The 21,754-nt window shown below is 37.0% G+C and overlaps 1 long non-coding RNA gene across 1 annotated transcript; it reads right to left on the reverse strand.

Moving 5' to 3' along the window:
- Positions 1–18,445: 18,445 nt before the first annotated feature.
- On the reverse strand, positions 18,446–20,640 carry LOC307171119. The gene is made up of 3 exons (XR_013823495.1): positions 20,613–20,640; positions 20,019–20,093; positions 18,446–18,681 (listed from the first exon to the last, which is right to left on the reverse strand). It is a non-coding gene; the product is annotated as an uncharacterized lncRNA (long non-coding RNA).
- Between the last annotated feature and the right edge of the window lie 1,114 nt (positions 20,641–21,754).

Genomic DNA, 21,754 nt, shown 5'->3' on the forward strand with positions numbered 1-21,754 from the left:
ATGCAGCTATGATTCTGCTGTTGTAGTGGCTCTACACATTCATTAGCATCTTAGTAGTGTTCAATTTTGCTTTATTGACTAGTGTGTTGTTAATGTTTTTAATTATCTATAAGGTGTTAGAAGGTGTGGCAAATTCCTCAAAATGTGATTAATTTCAATAAAACAATAAGACGGTTTCAGACCACAGAAGGAGAATTTTAAAAAAATGTCCCGCTTACGCTCGTCCAAATAATGGCAGTGAATAGCGACTTTTAAAACAGACACAAAAGTATCACAGAATGGAATCATATATTCCAAGTGTTCTGGGGGTTTACGATAGGGTTTGGTTAAAAAAAAAAAAAAAAAAAATTGTATTGTATATTTAACAAATATTCTGACCTTTGCTGTTGGTCTTCTGTTCACGGCTGTGTTACTTGCACGCACGTCACACAGCCGTGAACGGAAGACCAATGGCCAAAGTCAGGATTTTCATAAAATAATACATTAAATAAAGTATATCCAACACATGAGATTTACGTCACGTGTTTCATGCATGGGACCATTTTTTTAAAAGCTTGATGCTGGTTGCTATTATTTGGATGAGCGTGAGTGGGACATTTTTTTTCAATTTCTCCTTTTGTGGTCTGAAAAAGAAAGAATGGCATACTGCAGTAGTACAACACCAGGGTGAGTAAATGATTACTTAATTTAAAATTTTGGTTGAACTATCCCAGAGCCTAAGTTACATGTACAGCAGAGACGTTTCGTTTAACAACTTACAGTACATTCAAGGATCATAGTATATCGGTACAGTTTGTGTTTTCCTTGGGAAATGTACAACCACACACAAACTTGCCGATAAGCAGTTGAGCTATAGGAATGTATTATAGGAACAAATGAAACAAAGTAAAAATCTCTACAAACTAAAATACCAAGTTATGTCTCCAGGGTATTTGAAACTGATTTTCTTGAATATCAATTGTTATCAACACAGAACATTTCCTGCCTCTGTGAATTCATGTATGATTTGAAACTCTAAGATATGACTAATTCTACTGGGTAAAGTGTATAGGCTTTTTGACCTATCCTTTGTTTTGAATAAGCAATTTAATTTTGAATGAGTTCAAGAAAATAGGCATCCTACTTTCAAATAAAATTACTGAGCATCACTGAAGAGCACTTATCAGGGCAGCGTCTCTTTTTCATGTGCTCATGATCCTGTTCCCACTTCCAAATAAATGCAGATGTCAGACTAATTAGTTAAATATCTATTAAGTTTTATCATGCAGATATCTTTTCCCACCATACAGATGACTGAATAGGGCCATATATAAATTATAAGTTAAACAGTAAGTTGGCAAGGCATTTTCATGTATTGCTTTTGATGCTGCATAAACTCATTTTCTTCTTTCCATTTTCTTTTTTTTTTTAATTAAACAGATGGTTTTAACAAAGAATTTAATGAGTACATAATCACTGCCATGCATATCTGCTTCCTTTTTTTATGTGATCAGGAAGTGGAACAATTTACAATTTGATTGCTTGTCAGAAGGAATTATATCTCTCAGGTAAGTTAGTCATTGGAATTGTGCCAGTCTTTCAATTCAAGTCAATTAATCAAGTCAATTAATCAAGGTTTTTAGGTTAACTTTCTATTTTGTTATGAGTGGGGGTGGCAAATACAATAAAATACCAAGCATGTGTTTGAATTATAGCACGCTTTGATTAATTTGGTAAAAGGAAAGCAAAAATAACTGAAACAAAAGACAAATACTGCTCATTTGCACTGCTTTGATTCCCCTGGTATAAAATATTCTTTGTATATGGAAGTTTGCATAAGTATGCTCCACGTATCGATAGATGTCATTGCTAATGCACGGCTGAAATAAACAGACTCGCCACAATCTCTCCTGGGGCGAAGCTAATTAAGTGTTCAGAATCAGCAACAGGGTTCTGTGAGCTTTTATGCTTCTGTCACCTTCCATCCAGTGAATTGGATTGGACATATCCCAAGAACAACCTACAATCATAGTTCTCCTGCAAAAACAGGTCATTCTGAGTTCACGGGATGTGGAATGATTCTAATTATTAGGGTACGAATGGACGCAGAATACTTAATGGGTCCTGCTCTCCGTCATGCAGTATTGTAGGACAAGGTTTTATTTATTTATTTTTTGAGAGAGAGAGAGAGTCAGGATTACCTGAAAGAAATAGCTCTTTCCATGTACACAATGGGGAATCATTTAAGCATGCTTTCTGATATATGTTGGTTTAATTACACAGTAGGACCTGTAACAACGGCCTTGTATTTATTCATTTGACAGAAGCTTAATCCATCCAGTAGCAATTTTATCAGGATATGTGTTCCCTGGGAATTGGACCCATGGCTTTGGCACTATAGCACCATGTGCCACAATTTAAGCTACATGAAAATGGTTTCTAGAGCATCTTCTAGCATATTGGAGTAATGCACCTTTTTATTTATCATTAATTCGTAGGTATCAATATGTAACATTTTCAGGTGCAAAACATAACGTGTTGTATATTTGGAAAGAATATGGACGTATTGAAAACATTTAAACATATACATTATTATGTATTTACAGCTAAAGAAACATAAAATATTGCCTTTTAACATATTATAGATATTGTAGATCCCTTAACCCAAACGCGCGCACACACACACACACACACACAGAGAGAGACGTGTGTATATGTTATTATTAGTAGTAGTAGTAATAGTAGTAGTATTGTTATAATTGTGCAATAATAGTAGTTAATAATGTAATTAACTCATTGTATTGTATTATTTACTGTGTGGCTTTGCCTCAAGGTGTAGCCATATGTCATATTTATCTTATTGTATTATTATATATATATTCCATGATTATACCACAACAATAAATATCCTCCTAAAATAAGGCAAGGACAAAGACATTTGTGAAGTAATTTTATTGTGACTCCTCTTTCTGAAAAACAAATGAAGCATTCAGTCTTGAGGACAGCACTGGTTCTTCTTTTCCTTCATTAAAATGACATGGGGGTATTACAACAATTATGCTAGTGGCGTCTGCTGCGATATATAGTTAGCAATCAAGCACCACTGCAGATAATTAAATCCAACTCCAACTGTGATGTGTACGCTGACGGTTTCACCTTGGGGTGATCATCTTTAACTTTAGACACAGATCGGTCAGGCAAATCTGAGGCAAATAATAAGCGCTACACTGTTTTATGCATAGCGTGAAGCAATCGTATCTTATTCACAGTCTGAGTAGAAAGAAAAAGCTCCAAGCTTGTCTGCTGCAAGTATCTTTGTATGTGCTCCACATATTCCCCTGTCAGTATGTGTCTGACCAGGGGCAGTGTATCAGAACCATTCAAACATGTGCTACACAGTTAAGAGGTGAGCATGGTGAATTTCACATTACTGTCAGAGGGTTGACGTGGCGTTTATCATATTTCTGAATTCAGTATTTCAGTCATGTGAGGCTAAAGTGGAAGCTGATGCAGTGAGTGACAGGCTGATGAACAAAACGGAAATTCAAAAGAAGCCCTCCATATTCATGCGCTGATTTAAATTCCGATCTCAGTTTTGGTTGCCTTCGAATGCAATCCAGTGGTGTCAGTGTGTGGCTATAGATAAAAGGCTGTGTAAATATAAATTAAAGAGAAGTGAAGAGCAATTTTTACGTCGTCCTAACGTAATGTAATTATGTCTGCGGGAGAGAACTGATCAAGTGTCACTCTTCCGCTCATCAAATTTCTACTTTGATGCTTTTAAACGATTAATAAAATAAATAACCACTATTACCTACATGGAAGCTTTTAATATGTGGATATCCTTAAATCACTGAAAGGCAGTAAGTGTGTGTGATGTGACATCAGTCTTCCACAATAATCTGAGACATGAAAGCTCGATAACCATTTTTACAATAAGCAGCCTATATTTGCCTTTCAGTCATGCATATGCTAGCGCCAAATTTTTCGCCATGATGTCAGGGAAAGGGTAATACTCATCCCAAGCAGATGCCCACACAAGCCTACAGGCATGTTGAGTCCATTAGCAGTCCAAGCGTTCAACTCTCAATATCACAGTGGGACTACATTGGAACCAAACACTTCACATACACTCTTGTGACAGGAACAAAGCAAAAGCAATCCAAAGAGATGTGTTTGTCACATTAGACATCATCAGTCTTCTGTATAGTGCTTTAAAAAAGGAATAGGCCTACTTTTCAATGCAATTGCAGAGGAATTCCCATTATCTGCTTGTGAGAGCAATAGTAGTTTGTAGTCCTAAAACCCGGAGGATAATTAGCATTTTTGAGCCAGGGATTCCCTCCGGATTTTCCAATGTGGTTTTTGATTTATGAGTAAAATACACTGTGGTTAACACTGCTTGAAGAGAATTTTGAATTATGTTCAAAAACATACAGTAAATTAAACACAGTCAGACCTCAAACTTGAAAAACTTTGCTTTATAATGTACTTTGCTAACAAGTTGCTACACAAGGAAGTGTATAAACATTACACTTTATTTAAAGGTGTCCATGTTACAGTATACATTTAAGTACTGAGTAATAATAATACATGTAAATACTATAGGGTTAGCAATATGGTGTGGTTAAGGTTATTTGTAATTATGCTAAATTTATAGTTATTACAGTAACATGTAAGTAAAAAGGACACTGTCAAATAAAGTGTTACCAAACATTGTTTTGATTTATCTGATTTTTAAAACACTACAAGGAATATGAAAACGAATCAACACTAGTAACTATTAATGTAATTTATTTTTAAAAAGATAGTAAAAGAAGTGTAATACTTTACAATAAGGCTTTAAATATAAACATTAGTTAATGCGATAGCTAAGAGTACATATCATTTATCAATACATTTGCAGCATTTATTAGTCTGTGTTCATGTTTATATAAAGTGTAATATATTTTAAATTAATGTCAGTTGCAAGCATGAGTTAACAATGAACAACAGTAGCCTATATTTATTAATAAAGAAACAATTTAAATTATTTATAAATGCTGTAAAAGTATTTTTCATTGTTAGTTCATGATGCCTATGCATTCACTACTGTTAATGAATTGACTTCATTGACTTTAATAAACTTTTACTGTAAAATGTTGTAAAACAAAATGGTTTTATTTTACAAAGGAAAACAAGTTACAGAAATACAGCATGATGCTCTTAACCTCTTAACCCTACTGTCTGTCTTTCTGTTATGCGGCCTGGGATTCACAAAAGTCTTTGTTGTACCAAGAAAGTTTCCTACTCATTTGTTCCTTATGCATAGCATCAATAATATAATAATATAATATTACAAGATGCTGCCAGACTATTTTGCATGCATGCAGAAAAAAGTTTTGTTGAGCACCAGTGAACAAGGGCAACTTTATAAGATTAATTGTGTGCAGTTGCTGCTTGTTTCAGAATATGGTCAATTTAACTAAAATGTTTTGTTGGTAGAGGTGTCTACTTTGGTTACAAATTGACTGGAAACAAGTAAAGTTGGTTAATCCTCTTGATTAGTCTCAGTCTGCTCTATTGTCTAGGAAATACTGTTGGGGAATTCACTAAGAATGAATTGAACTGGCTGATAGCACTGTTTATTCACATGCTTTGTCTGTGAAGAGCCATTTAAGCGCATTTAGTGCCTGGTTAAAAGGGATAGTTCACCCAAAAACTAAGCATGTGCATATAAATAACGATATAATTCAAATTAAACAGCATATAAATCATTTTTAATTTCATAATTTTTTTTAATGAAACCCATATTCAAGCGTTGTTAAAAGAAGGAATGCATAAAGCTAGAATTTGTATTTTGTTCGTGTAAAAGCAGAGTTCTTTCTTTTGACATATTACATGGTCAGGTATTCATACAACAAAATATTCTGGGGACCATGAAAGCTGAATTTTTGGCAAACTATCCCTTTAGACTGGAATGTGGGTGGTGAGCAAATAAGATTTATTATTGAGATTTTTAGTTTTTTTTTTTCTTCACTGAAATACTGTGAGCAAAAGTGGAGTTTAGTGAATTCTCCCCTGTATGTTATGATAGTTGTCCAGCCTGTGAATAGTTGTGAGCCAGTTAGCACCAATTTCTTTATTCCAGATACAGTACCTTTGCTATCGGATAAGAAAGCATGGAGCTCAGTTTTCATGAGTCTGCCATATATCCACGGGTAACTATCCCCGAGGAAGACCAAAGCTCACAATTCTCCAAGACTAATCAAACATCCAAGGATGTTTCTCCCCTGAAGAAAGCCGGTTCATTCAAGGATTGTCAGTTCACCATTAGGATAAGCAGTGTTCAGAATTCCTCAGGCTATATAGCTGGTCTGGATATTCAGTTTTAATTCCTGTTGCCTTTGAGCAAAACGGAATAATAGAGAAATACATTGTTGAAAAGAAAAGAGCTCAAATGAATAGTAGCAAAATAGCTGACTCCTTTAGAAAGGTTAGAAGTCAAAAATCTACTAAGTATTTTGTACAGAGATACAAAGGCTACAAGTAGACGTCTGAAATGGAAATGTACTGTAATGATATAATGGCAAGCAAAATAGCACTCTATAGAGACAAGTCATAGGTTATCTTCAAGAAGTGTGTTTTGAATCGTTTACACAATAATCCCCTGAGAGTTAATTTAAGTAATTGAGAAAAAAAAAAAAAAAAAAAGATTAAGTACTATCTACAAAGATGTTGCTCATATCATCTTTCCTCTCAGCCATTACAACCAGAATGGATATACAGTATCCATCCAGACTACAGAAAAAATGTGTAGAACACTATGATGAAAAGTTATGAAAAGCAAACAAATGTAACTTCATTTTATGGCCTTGGCAAATGTTAGAGATGTTAGAGACGCCTATACCATTAGCCGATTATTCTGAATGATATCGGCCTCCTTTTGATTGACAAGATAATAATCGACCCTGATCATCTGCAGTTAAAGTGAAAATAATTGCTTTTATTAGCTGAAACCTTTTATTGGCTGATACATCGGTGCATCATTAGGCCTATAAGGTTTAAGAAGTTATTAAGTTATTTATGAAGTTACTTTTCATTATAGTATTCTACACAGTCTCAATATTTATTGATGTAGTCTGGATGGATGCATCCATTCTCAGCCCAGGCTCTTTAGAAAAACGTACCTGTGGCAACATTTCGTGCACGTTTCGTGACAGTTTCAAAGTGAAATGTCCAGTTGAGCGGCACTAAAAGCATTTTTAGTTTTTTCTAGAACAGATGAACGTGAATATGGCAACGTTTTATTACGTTGCCGTTTGTACGTTTCACCGCAGTTCTGAATTGGAATGTCCGGTGAGTGGCGCTAAAAGCTTAATTCTCCATTTTAAAAATAACATACTAAACCATAAACCTACCGGCAAATCCAAATGTGACAAAAAAACGCAACTGTAACCATGCCAGTTTAGCTTGTTTTTGAGCTCTTTTATTGAGATTCTTTACCAGCTGTGCTATCGAGCAAGCTTAGTATGTCATAACATATGGAGCTGGTTAAGTGATGAAAACTCTAAAATATATTTGTTTACAAATCATGCACTATGGTAAAAAGGTGTTTTGAGGTCATACCATAATTGTGGAAAGAGCTGCGTGAAAACAAGTCTTTATTAATTCATATTCTGCCCCTAATCATAATTGTGTGTGAACACGATTAAAAGTCTCTTTTTGATCTGTTTTACTGCCTCTAGTGTTCATTTCTGTTGGAAACTGCAGTGATATACGTATTGGTACGTATTTTGCGTTTTGCAAAAATGTTGCCACAGGTGCGTTTTTCCAGTGAGCCTGTGTTGTCCATTCTGGATGGACTGGCTGTGAGGACAGATGGTATGAGCATCACATTTGTTGTATAGATAGTATTAGTATATATTATTTACATATTATTTGTTGTATAGATAGTACAATTATTCACATGAATTATCAGTGGATTAATGCATGTGTGCCTTTTATATCGGGTAATATAAGGGAAGATGCCCTAAGAACATTGTATATTTACTTTTAAATTGTAACATTATAGTTTAGCTTGTGCAAGATGATGATGCATCAGTCAGTGTGGTATTACGGAAAAGAAATAGAAACATTGGCTATTTTAGTTGTCACCACAAAATGTAAAATGTTGACATCTTACCCTATTTATACCCTATTCTTACACTATTTATACCAAATGGTATAGCTATGCTGACCCTGTTTTAACAGTAATAATCTGTATACAGTATCTGCCAGCTCATCTGATAACTCAATCTGGCACTACTTTCCTCTCTACACAGTGTATTGCTGTTTCCAATAGTATTTCCATCATTTTTATTTGTGTGACATTGGAACACAATTTGATAAGGCTTCTTTCTTTCTTTTTCTTTCTTTCTTTCTTTCTTTCTTTCTTTCTTTCTTTCTTTCTTTCTTTCTTTCTTTCTTTCTTTCTTTCTTTCTAAATCTCTCTGACAGTCTAGATTCAACACTAGCCATATCAGACGATCAAGAATGAGCAGGTTTTCATGACTTAAGCCAAGTAAAGTGAATCACTTCCTTCAGCATGTGTGTGAGCTTGCATAATTTTCCCCAGAACCATTTATAATCTGACAAGCAATAATGAAGGTTGGTAGAGTTATAACCCCGAAAGATAAACTTTAATCAAGCTCTGTTACCTTCGTTCTATTTGAGCATGCCCCAGCATATCCAACATTGTAAGCATCATGTTGAAAGTAAATAGCAAATGTGAAGGCATTTAAGATTGGTCATTTAAATGTGAAGGGCAGGCTAATATCATTACCACTGAGACTGTCTGCAGTGACCTCCAATCCATCTGTGCTCTATTTACTTGAATTATGGAGATATTAATTAAAATAAAAAAATGTGGAAACTAAAATCTCTTAATTTTAAAACTTGTAATGTTTACTAATGATCAACATGGAAAGAAAGTAAGGAAAACTGGGACATCAACATGCTTTCTGATAAAGGCCTACTCAGTATGCAGTTTTTCACATAATAAATCTCGACATTAAAAATTCCTCATTGATTTTGTAGAGTGCAGTACAATGAACCCATTGGTGAAAATTACTTTATTAATTAACATAATGCAATTTCTGCTATTTACATTCAGTAAATGTTTTGAGCATCATTACTAATAGCATCACATGGACAAGTTTAAGTCGAATTGCAACTGACTGATTGAATTATGCATTATTTCATCAATATGGCTTATTCTTAAAAAGTTACTAATTAATCATATCTGCCTTTACGCTCCTGGATAACCCCCAACTGAATGAAAGTTCAGTATCTAAATTATTTCAGTGCATGATGAATGTCTGATGAAGGCTTTCAGGGTTGCAGGCTGATTATTAGCTTCAGGGTAAGATTAAAGGGAAACTGCAACCTAGCTGACAGTCTGGTTATCTCTATTCGACTAAATGAAAATCATGGCCTGAATCCATCCAAGGAGATTAGAAAAATGTGACTGCATTACTGATGTCATTTTGAAATTCTCCTGGTTTTCGAGTCACTTGTTTGACCCACGCCAAAGGCTAAGGTGGACAATATTTGCAACTGGGGCACAACATTCAAAGATGTGTCTCAACAGATGGACATTGGAGAGTAAAATCAAATGATACCGATAGCATTATTTATTATTATTTCTCTCCCGAGATTCCATAGTCCTAACGTGGCCGTAGGTTATATGGAACCATGGGTGCTGAACGGAAATTGCCTTCGCATACGAACTCCACGATCTTTCTCCACCGCTTCCTGTCCTGAGCCGCATTCTTGTTGGCATAATCGGTTGAAATACCATACGCTGCAAGGTCCATCTCCACTTGTTTGATCCACGTATTTTTTGGTGCGTTTCTTAATACTTTCCAGCCGTCAGGCCTGGTTCGCCATCGGGTGCGGTATGGGAGACGGTGCTCATCCATCCTGCAAACATGTCCAAACCATCGGAGGCGGGCAAGTTTGATCAAGACGTTGATTTCCAGTTGGTGAGAACAGCGACGGCGGACTTCCTCGTTCAGGATCTTGTCGAGGAGTGTGACTCCAAGAATCCGGCGGAGGCAGCGCATTTGGAATACCTCCAGTCTTCTCACGTCTGCCTCTAAGAGTACCCAAGTTTCCACTCCATATAGGAGAATTGGTAGGATTAGAGTGCGATATAGACGGACCTTCGTTGCTGTTGTTAAAGTCTTCTTCTTCCAGATGCACCAGGAAGTCAAACCAAAGGCCGAAGTTGCAGATCCGATTCGGTGGGTAATGTCGACTGATGCTGCGATCTTATTACCTTGAATGGTCGACCCCAGATATTTGAATGTCTCGACTTGTTCTAGCTGGATCCCATTGAGGTATACAGCTGCCGGAGAGTTGTCTGATGTCATAACAACTGTTTTGGCAGCGTTGATTTTAAGCCCAAATCTTGTAGCTTCTTTGACGATATCCTGGATAATTGTGGAAGCTTCGGCATCATCATCGGTGAGAAAAACACTGTCGTCAGCATACATCAGGTCAGTGGCATATTCGGCGAACCAGGCTCCAAATCTCACTCCGCGTCATCCAAAGAAGACCCGCCTCATGATGCAGTCCACGACAATATTGAACAGGCTGGGGGAGAGAATGCATCCCTGTCTAACTCCCGAATTCACTTGAAAGTCGCTTGTCACTCCTCCTTGAACTCGTACATGGCTGGTAGACCCCTCATAGGTGTTTTGGAGGAGGCGTATGATCTTTGGAGGGTACCCTTCCGCTCGTAGTGTGTTCCATAAGGCTGGGCGGTGCATGCTGTCGAAGGCTGCAGAGAAATCAATGAAAACCATAACTGTTCTTTTGCCACATCGGATCCTCTCTTCTAGAAGTTGGCGAAAGGAGAAGATCTGATCGCAACAACTGCGATCTGGCCGGAATCCCGCTTGTTCTTCTCTAGCCGCTCACTCGCGCAGTTTGAACATCCGTCGGTGAATGATCTTCATGAACACCTTACCAATGATCGACAGAAGACTGATGCCACGATAGTTTTTGCACTCAGACTTGTCCTCTTTCTTGAAAGTCGGGATGATGGTCGCCCGTTTCCAAGCAGTAGGAATAACTTCAGTCCTCCATATCAGTCCTAGCAACATGTGTAGGCGGCCTTCCAGAACTTCTCTTCCATGTTTCAAGGCCTCTGCCACTACACTATCCACTCCAGGAGCCTTGTTGTTCTTTAATGATTTAATGGCAACTCGTAGTTCAGGTAAGGAGGGTTCTAGGTCGTCCACATAGGTGCTCAGGTCCTCAACTGGGTTTGGACCTGCCGTCGGACCTTGAGGAGCAGGATGTTTGAGCAGGTCTTGGAAATACTCCTTCCATCGGTTTAGGCGTTCCTCATTTGATCTTAGGAATTTCCCCGTCGAGTCCTTGATATTATTGACCAGTGGCTTGTTCTTCCCTGCTAAAAGCTGGATGGTTGAATATGAGGTACGGAATTCTTTGCGGTTAGCTGCAGTTTCCATTCCCTCAGCAAGTTCCTCCCAATAGGCGGCACGTTCCTTCTTTAGCCTCTTTCGTATGATCTTATGAAGGCGACGATATTCATCCTGGTTAGCCAGCTTATTCTTCTTTCGCTGTTCAATGAGGGCCAATGTTTCCCCAGTGATCCAAGCCTTGGATCTGCGCTTCGATGGTGGGCACACTGCCGATGTACAATCGGAGATCAATTCGGTAAGCTCATTCATGGCCCTGTCCACTGACGTTTCTGGATCACCATTTTCACCCGCAATGGAGATGGCGTTAAAGCGGTTTTGCAGGTCAATTTGAAAGGCTTCACGGACTTTAGGGTCCTGTAGAAGGGCGACATTGGGTTTCTTCCCATGCTTTAGTGATGTTGGAGGACGTTTCAGTCTTAGGCGAACTTTGGCGCGTACCATGTACTGATCTGAGCCACAGTCCGCACCACGCATCACTCTGACATCCTGTAACGAGGATCTAAATCGATGGGAAATCGCTATAAAGTCGATACAAGCTCTATCCTTCCCATTGGCAGATCTCCATGTTAATTGATGGTGAAGTGGGTGACGGAAGAGCGTGTTTCCGATCGAAAGGTCATTCATTGCGGCAAACGAGAGGAAACGAGTTCCATTGTCATTGATGGAGCCCACACCAAAAGGACCTAGTACTCCTGGCCATGCATGATCGTCACGTCCAGTGTGAGCATTTAGGTCACCCATGAGTATATTGATGTCAGACCGAGGTAACGTTTCCCAGGTATCTTGAAGTTGGCAATAGAAATCGTCCTTTGCCACATCTGTGCTGACTTCAGTCGGTGCATAGACTACTACCAGGTTCAAATCAATAATACCATGGAGTGAGAGCACCGCAATTCGACTAGAAATGGGTTGAAAACCGGCGACATAACGATTAAAACTGCTGTCCACGAAGAAACCTACACCTTCCACATGTTTGGTCCCGCCGGAGAAATAGAGCTTGAAGTTCGTTTGCTGATGAGGGACAGCGACTGACATGTTCCCAAAATCAGTTAATCTCAATTCTGTGATGGCCGCAATGGTGACGTTGTACTTGGCCAATTCTTGAGCCACCTGTTCTTGTTGTCCCACTGCATATCCGGTTCTGATGTTCCATGTGGCGAGAAAGACGGGGCGTTTGGTCGAAAGCGGCGGACCAGGTGGTTATTGACTTCCCCTTCCAGTAGCATACTTCTCACCGACGTCCTGGGGTTGGGAAGTGACCAACGTCGACGCATCGGCTGCCCCGGATGCGGTAGCATTTTTTGGGTTTCGTACTTGAGCTTTGTCCATTCAGATTCGAGCCTAGGTTTTATGACCAGTGGGTAGCTGGTCAACCCTCCTCCTTTTTCCGGGCTTGGGACCGGCAGGGGATGCGTTGTTCCCAGGCGGAGATAGCATACTGTATATCAAGAATTGTAAATGCTAATCTGTGTTCTGATTTACAATAAATAAAAAAAATACAAATGCCATTTATAGTTTCAAGAAGGAAACTGTTGTTCTAAATGTCTAAGCTGTTTTTATGAATCATTATTCAATAGTCACTTCATGTCCTCTTGTAGCTAGCCATTGAGTGTATATTGGTTGTACACTAATTATTGAGGTGTATTATGGGATAAAATTGATAATGTCCACTATGGTTTTGGACACCATAGCTATCCATATACTATATACTATTTAAAGGTATAGGGAGCGATTCAGACACAGTTGTGTTCTTTATAAGTAAGTCATTAATGATTCACTCAGACTATTTCTTTTAAAAATGCAAATTAGTTCATTCATCATTCAGGAATGCCAATGTCCAGTTTTTTACACAATTTAAAAGTGTGTTTTGGTCATGCAAACATTAAAGGCACAGTATGTAAGTTTCGCTGCAAGAGTTTGCTTATTCAAAACAATAACAAAGACGATGTGCTTGATGATGCTGTGAATGAGCATGGAATCATGTGAGTTGTCATCTTGTCTATCTAATGTATTAAAGTTTTATGAAAGTTACTGTGATATAAAGCAGGGCGGTGCCGAGAGCCTGGGACATTTTACCTTGCTGTTTTTAATATGCTTGTATGCCACTGCCGCTCCTTTCTTTTTGTTGTTTGCTGTATGTTTATTTTACGATTAAAGTTATGTTTAACGTCCGCCTCCTTCTCTGAACTTGAACTTTGTTACTGTCATGTTTGATCACTTTCATTTACACTATTTTATTGCATTCTAATGAAACTGCCGGAAGTGCTGAAATACTACTCATAGGGGTCACTTAATTTGACAAATTAAAAAATACATTTGAGTGTGTTGAAAGTTATGTTATATTGTTATGAACTATTGCATAAAAACAAGATCAAGGTCACACTGATCTTCAGAAACATCTCTTGTTCTTGGTCTTATCTCAGCTTGCTCTCATGCAATGCGTCTCAATAGCACACTTTGTATTTACCGTGCAATTTATACGCGAAAATGAGTTTTTACGTGCATATGATACACACTTTATGGTGTGTACACACGTACCCCACACCACTAATCCTATCCAAGGGGTTTACAGTGCGTATCATATGCACGTAAAAACTAATACAATACAATGCCTGCTATAGAGATGCATTTCATGAGATCGGGTTGCTTATCTGCAAGGCATGCATTAAGACAGCAATATATCAGTGAGTTCTTTTTCCAAGTTAAATTAAATAGTGACCATGACATGTTTAACTATACGTAGCCTACCTAAAGGTATGTTGATTTAATGCAATGATTAAAGACTTGTCGTTGCATTCGGGATGCACACAACTGCCGACAAAGGAGCCAGTCATTATCCTGCTTGCTGCCATGGTGCAAAGACATTGCCTTAAATAGTCTAATTAACTTAACTGGCCACATAATTGTAGTGCTTGCTCAAGCATGCTTTTTTACAGAACAATGCACATCTAATGACAAACCAATGCCAATTGTGAGTAGGTAAACCCTCTTAGGGCTCGGATAGTCATTAACATGAAAACATGTAACCCACTAGAGTGAGACACAGTAAGTCGGGAAATAAATAAATAAAAATATCTTGTACAGTGATAAGATAAACAAATCCTTTGTCTAAATAGGTCAAAGGCACTGTGTCTAGCAGCCAATAAATCACAACTTGTTTCCAATCCCAGTTGTCCAAGAAAACTCTGTGTGGCTGTGTGCTTAACTCATCTTGTTTTTCATGATGTATGGCGGAGCGCTCCATCCACACACTAGAGAGAGGCCTCTGCTCTTTTTTCCGCCTCTGAACAGTTCCAATGAATGTGGTGATGACCTACACCTCCTTATCACACATCTACTTTAGCTGGGATTCTGTGTTTTGTTGGAATCGATGGTTTAACACAACCATTTAATTGTGGCTTCATGTAAAGTAGAAATGGATTGATTGTGGTTGATTCAGGGAGTAGGTAATAGTTTGAGCGAACAGTGTTCTGTAATGCCTTCTCTGTTGTGAAGAAAAGTGGACCAGGTCTGCATAAAATAAATATGGGAGAAGATATACTGTGTTTCAGTGTGTCCTTCAGATGGGCAGTTATTGTTTGGGTTATAAAACTTTAACCTTGTGATGTCCTACGCATGTATTTCAGATCTTCTTCTTTTTGAAAGTTGAAAGCTTATTGAATAATCTTTGTTGGAGTTTGACATCAAGACAGGCACAATCAAGGATGTGTTTTGTATCAAAATGTTCATTGAATCTTTGCACAGGAAATGAGTTTCTTGAATGTTCTAAGTTTTATGAAAACTGGTTCAGTTGAAGGCTGGTTTAAGTCAGGGTCATGCACCATTCAGAAATTAATTGAGAATGTCTTCTATTCCAATTCAGTTCATTAATTTGAATTTAGGTAACAAACAGGATGCAGAATTACAATTCAAATTTGAATGTAAGAATATACATTTGAAATTATTTGAAATGAATAAAAAAAGCTAGCGAAGTTGAGACAGTGTTTGAAGGTTGTCTTGACGATAGATAGATAGATAGATAGATAGATAGATAGATAGATAGATAGATAGATAGATAGATAGATAGATAGATAGATAGATAGATAGATAGATAGATAGATAGATAGATAGATAGATAGATAGATAGATAGATAGATAGATAGATAGATAGATAGATAGATAGATAGATAGACAGACAAAACTGTCTTTTTTTAATATAGGTGACCACTTACAGATATTCCACTGTGACATTCAAAAAGCTGACAGTTTGAAGAAACCTGTCAGCTTTGCCATACTGACATCTCTAATAACAAAATATGGTCCAATGTGGCACCTCATTTGCTGGCTCATTCACCTCCCATGATAGCAGGTGTCAGCAGAATGAAGATGACAAAAATATGATGTGCTGTATCACAGGTTTATGTATTGATTCAATTTACTGGACAAAGCTTGAAAAACAAACATTAGGAGGTTTCTAAATTAAATTGACCTGGTATGGATCCAACCTATTTTAATTCCATTGGCCTATTTTTGGCAGATATTATTCTTGCTGAGAAAAAAGAAAGAATAAAGGAAAGAAAAAGAAAAAGAAATGTAGCATTACATAGAGGCACAAAATAACACAGGGCTAGTTCTATTACATCATGGTATCACAGCTTTCCACCCACACTGGTGTCAGAAACTTCATTTGTTCACTCATTGCCATATAACAATGCAATTAGTAACATTTCACACTGCAGTTAACTGTCATCTTTATTTTTAGTGTTTATTTAAAACAAAGCAAATTTGGTAGCATTTTATTCCCAAACTGTTGGCAATATAATTCACATATTTCCTCTATTATAAATGTCTTCTCCTATTTGCTAGCGTTATTTTGACCAACATGCAGTGGCTTTGATTTGTGTTCATTGTTTAGGGTCCAATTCTCACTATTAACTAGTTGCTTATTAGCATATTACAAGGATATTGGCTGTTTATTAGTATTCATAAAGCACATATCAATGCCTTATTCTTCATGACCATATTCTGTATGCCTTAAAGCAACACCAAAGCACTTTTCCACTATTTGTTTATCCAGCACCGGCTTTGGAAGTAACAATGTCCACAGACAAGGTAGAGTAACTGCTCACCCCTCCCCTCTCTTCCATGGGGGGCAGAAATATGCTAATACGGGATAGTCCGTGGTCGTGGGCGGAGCATGAGCATTATGACATCATAGTGCTCAGAAAATGGTGTTTAAACTTTTTGAGGATTAAAAAAAAGGTGTGAATGGATTTTTTTTCTTCATTGTTTGGTGGTTGTGTCCACACACTGCAAAGACACATTTATATGCAAACACCATATAAAAGTGAATTTTGCATCCTGTGACCCCTTTAACAACTTACTAACTTTTTAATAAGCAGTAATAGGAGTGTATTGAGGCAAAAGTAATAGTTAGTTAATAGTGTGAATTGGACCCTAATCTAAAGTGTGACCAAATAGGTTAATGAACACATGGAAAATTGTCATTTGATTTATATGACAAATTTAATCAGTGGGTTTTATTGATAGAGTATTTAAATCTACGGTCTCTTCCCCTGAAAAACAAAAATAGTTTGAACAGGAAGCACATTTCTGACCACAACTGTATGCTGAGTTCAAACTGCCCAATATTTTTGTCTGTTACAATAGTCACTGTGTAAGATTTTGTGATTTTGACTCCTAAATTCTGCAAACCTCCAATAACTAAATTTGTTAAAGGGCACCTATTATGCCCCCTTTCACAAGATGTAAAATAAGTCTCTGATGTCCCCAGAGTGTGTATGTGAAATTTTAGCTCAAAACATCCAACAGATCATTTTTTACAGCATGTTTAAACTGTCACTTTTTGGGGATGAGAGAAACTCTCCGTTTTAGTATGTATCCCTTTAAATGCAAATGAGCTGCTGCTGCCGGCCCAGAGGGCGGAGCCTCACAAGCTTGCTCTTCAGTGTCAGGACAATCTCATCTCATAGAATGATAATATCATAACAGAAACTCTCAACTGCTGTGTTCATTTCAACCCGAGTCGGACAATGATGCCCATGAAGCCAGAGAATATATGTATGGAGATAGAACAGGTATAGTTTAGTTTAATTACGGTTATAACGTATTTGTCATCTGATTATATCCACTATTAATACAAGCCTGCTGTAGCGGACCCCATCCGAATGATGGCCAAAAATATACTGATGAGTTCAATGAAGTTGGTTGTACATCACAAAGATGAAGCGTCAGTTTTACTCCAGAAGTGCTGAATAAACACAGTATAAGAAGTGCACATTATAGTCTTATCCATAAACTCTCTCTGTCTCCCTTTGATTATTATCAACATACACAATGAAGTACACAAAACACTCGTTACAACTAACAGTAAACAAATATATACACACCTTTTCAGGGGGTGCTTAATAAACTGGTAAACTTTATATCCGTAAAACGAGTCAGATGAACTGTAATAAAGTGTGGGCTCTCACTTTAATTTCTGCCGTGATCACTGATCAGTAACGTCAGGCCTGTCCCTCCGGAGACTGTAAGCTGGATCACAAACAGTTGGTACACATCCATCCTCGAGTAACAACGAGAGTAAATAAAGACTGCTATGTTCATTATTACATCCAACAACAAAACACCTAAAACGCTTAGAAGACATTCTTGTCTACACTGTAAAAAGAATACTGTGAAATTTACAGCAACTTGCTGGCAGCAATTAGCAAGTAAGTTGCTGTAGTTCATTTCACAGTATGCTTACTGTAAACTTAATTACAGTAACTTTAAAAATACTGTAAACTTTTTTACAGTAATAATCACAGTACTGTGTTTCATCACCTCACAAATTTTACTACTGTAATAGGGATTACTGCATTAATTTTGTGTACTGTAAAATGAAGACACATTTATTGACAACTTTTCACACTTTAAATTTCAAAATTCATAAAATAAATAGCAAAAAAAAAAACATTTTTTTTCAATAGGTAAACATTTTTCTGTTAACATTTCATTTAGTTTTGTATACAACAACACTTTTCGGAACATGCAAATCAATCCTGTTCAAATGTATTAAAATGTTTGGTTAAAATTAGAATGAATCAAAGACAAATTAAATTATTTTAAAACAGCAGGATTTCAAACAGTAGAATTTAGTCCCTGAATGTTGTTTTTCTCCCAGAACTGTATTTTCCTTCAAAACGGGGCCTAAACTAGTCAACGTCCTGGGCTGGAGTCTTCTACCCTGCAGTGGAAGAAATTAATTATTAATGGAAAAGTTTATAAGCAAGACAGATGGGTTGATGACAATATATATAAAAGTTTGATTGGATCATTTGATTTAGCCAATCAACATGTAATACAATGTCCACTTCTCTATAAACCAAAATGCTTACTTAAAACACACATTTTATATATTAGGGCTTGGAGAGAAAAATCGATTAACCTAGCTATCGTGTAGATTCTAAAATCTTTTTTTATTTATTTTTTATTCCAGAATCGATACCAATTCAAATTCAATTGCTTTATTTTTGTCCTTGCTTGTAGATGAGGTTGAAAGAAGTTAGCCACTTTCTTTCCAAGAGAGGATGAAATTTGTTGTTAAAGTGGCGTAATATCCAGAATGGGTATAAGAGACATGAGACTGAACGCACTGAAAAGCCTTTGCACTGCTCATATGCTGAGAGAGAGATTAGACAATAGAGCTGCACGATTCATCTTCAAAGAATGTGATCTCGGTCATCAAGACCTTTCAATTCGTCTGTCTATTAAACTAAATCATAAAACAACATTCAAATCTGTGTTGGCGCTACCGTTGACCCAGAGAGAGAAACGTTAGTCATGAAACAGCTTCACAAACAGTCTTTTAAATAAATATTTAAAATTTAATATATTTTTAAATAATTGTTAGACATAAAACTTTTATTTTAACTCACCATGCAAATGGTAGAAAAGTTAATAATAAAAAATAAAAGTTTGATGTTTAACAATTACACAACAGTCCATATAAACCCAAATAAACACTTTGAGAATTATTTTACTAGTCGGGTAGGTAGTTAAAGAATGACTACTCAAATATTTGTTCCTATTCCTAGTCAAAAATATATCAATAACAAATAAGTGCTTACCTCTGGATAAATTCTAATGTATGATATTTATTTAAAAGACTGTTTGTGAAGCTGTTTCATGACTAACGTTTCTCTCTCTGGGTCAACGGTAGCGCCAACACAGATTTGAATGTTGTGATATGATTTTGTCAAAGTTTAATAGACAGACGAATGGAAAGGTCTTGATGACCGAGATCACAGTCTTTGAAGATGAATCGTGCAGCTCTATTGTCTAATCTCTCTCTTAGCATATGAGCAGTGCAAAAGCTTTTCAGTGTGTTCAGTCTCATGTCTCTTATACCCATTCTGGATATTACGCCACTTTAACACTTTGGACACTTTGAAATCTAAGTGCAAGATGACGTAAAACTTTGTTCACACACAGTGAATCGATAAAAAAAATATACTTAACACTTAATATACTTATACACTTAAAATTGGGATCTATTGTGTATGTTTAGTGCCGGGATCTTACCGAGCATGATGAGCCTTGGTGTGCTTGGCAGGGAAATCTGGGCCTCAACGTAACATCTGCTTGGGTGGAAGTTTCCTGTAACACAAAATAAACAGGAAAAAAAAAAACACTTTTAAAAATCACAAGTACAATAAATGGTAAATAAATGAACTAGTAAGATCTCGAAAAATCTTAATACAATGCGAGTATATTATTATGCTTCCACGAGTCATGAATAAAACTTTCGAATCGCCCCGCTTAAATGTCTCTTCAGGCGGCAACGTTAGCATTAGCAAGCATGAGAAAAAAAAAAAAAAAATGAGTGAGATTATTCAAACGGCTACCGCGCCAACACATACATCAAATACACAATTACACGTTAATTTTATTCAACAAGGCTACACGTTACTCTTTAATCAAATTGAAGACGTTATAAATCAAATGTAATGTTGCCAGATAAGACAAATCTTTACAGTATACGCCTATGCTCCCACATGTGAAGGACATTTGAAGGAATGGCACTTCAAATTAGGCTATCAACAATCTCGTTTCTGCAGTTTGACCTGCGATGAAGTTCAGAAAAATCATGATCCTATGAAAAATGTGTTATCTTACCTCTAGCTGCGTTTTCTGTCGAGTCGGCGACTCGGCTGGCTTCACTGCTCTGCTTCTCGCGGACGCGATGTCGTCGGCGCGGCGTTGACAGTTCAGTTGACGTTAGCAGGCAAGAGAAATATCCAAGCGTATGGGGATCAAATTTCAGTCTAGCCCGCCAACAAATACATCACATACACATACACAATTCCAATTTAATTTTTATTCATTATGACGTTATCGAATGTTGCCAGATTAGAAAATCTATCGAAATTATGTGCAAATATATATACATATAAAATGCACACAAACACGAGTTTAGGAAGTGTGACGCTCGTTTACTTGGTGCACTCTTAAAGTTGAACAAATAGGTAACTTTACAAGAGTAAACTGGAAATAAATCAGCAAAGTTACCTTTCTGAAGCTAAAATTCCAATAAAAGTGTGGAATCTCGTAGCTTTTCAGCTGTATGGCAAAGAAATTGCTGTATTGTGATTCACAGAAAAAATATTTTTACTGTAGAATTTACCCGCCATTGAAAATTGACCATGATGCTTTGCAGATCTACAGTAACATGCTGTATACAGGTTTTACAGTAAGCATTTGCTCATTTTACAGTAATAATGCTGTGAAAACTACAGATATTTGTTACAGTGTAAAGCTGCTCCGGCGTCACAACAATGGCTGACTGTGTTTAGCTCACTCAGGGCGGGTCTACGCTAAAACTGCAGTGTCAATTAACAGTCGTAGGAGGGGCCTGTGCAAAAGTACCGGTATGTCACATTGCCTGGAATCTGAGAATGGGTTGTTCTGAGTCACTGCTTATGATTTATGGGGATTTCAAAAAAAGCACTGGGTGGATTTTTATCATTATAGGGTGGTTGTGTGTACACACACTGCCAACACAAATGTATGTTCAAACAATTGAATTTTGCATAATAGGTGCCCTTTAAATAAAACATACATTTTTATGCATTTAATCTCACTTTATTGACCAATGTACTTGCTTCTGCTCTCGATGATTCAGTTAAACCATAAGCAAAAATGACTATAGATGTTTTTGTTTTTATCGGTAAGATAAGTGTTAAACTTTTTTATCCTGCATCCTATTCTTCCGTTATCCAGAATGGCAAAGTGCTTGAGCTGCGCCCTCTACTGTACAC

Source organism: Squalius cephalus (genome assembly GCF_949319135.1).
Source record: "Squalius cephalus genome assembly, chromosome: 14".
NCBI lineage: Eukaryota > Metazoa > Chordata > Actinopteri > Cypriniformes > Leuciscidae > Squalius > Squalius cephalus.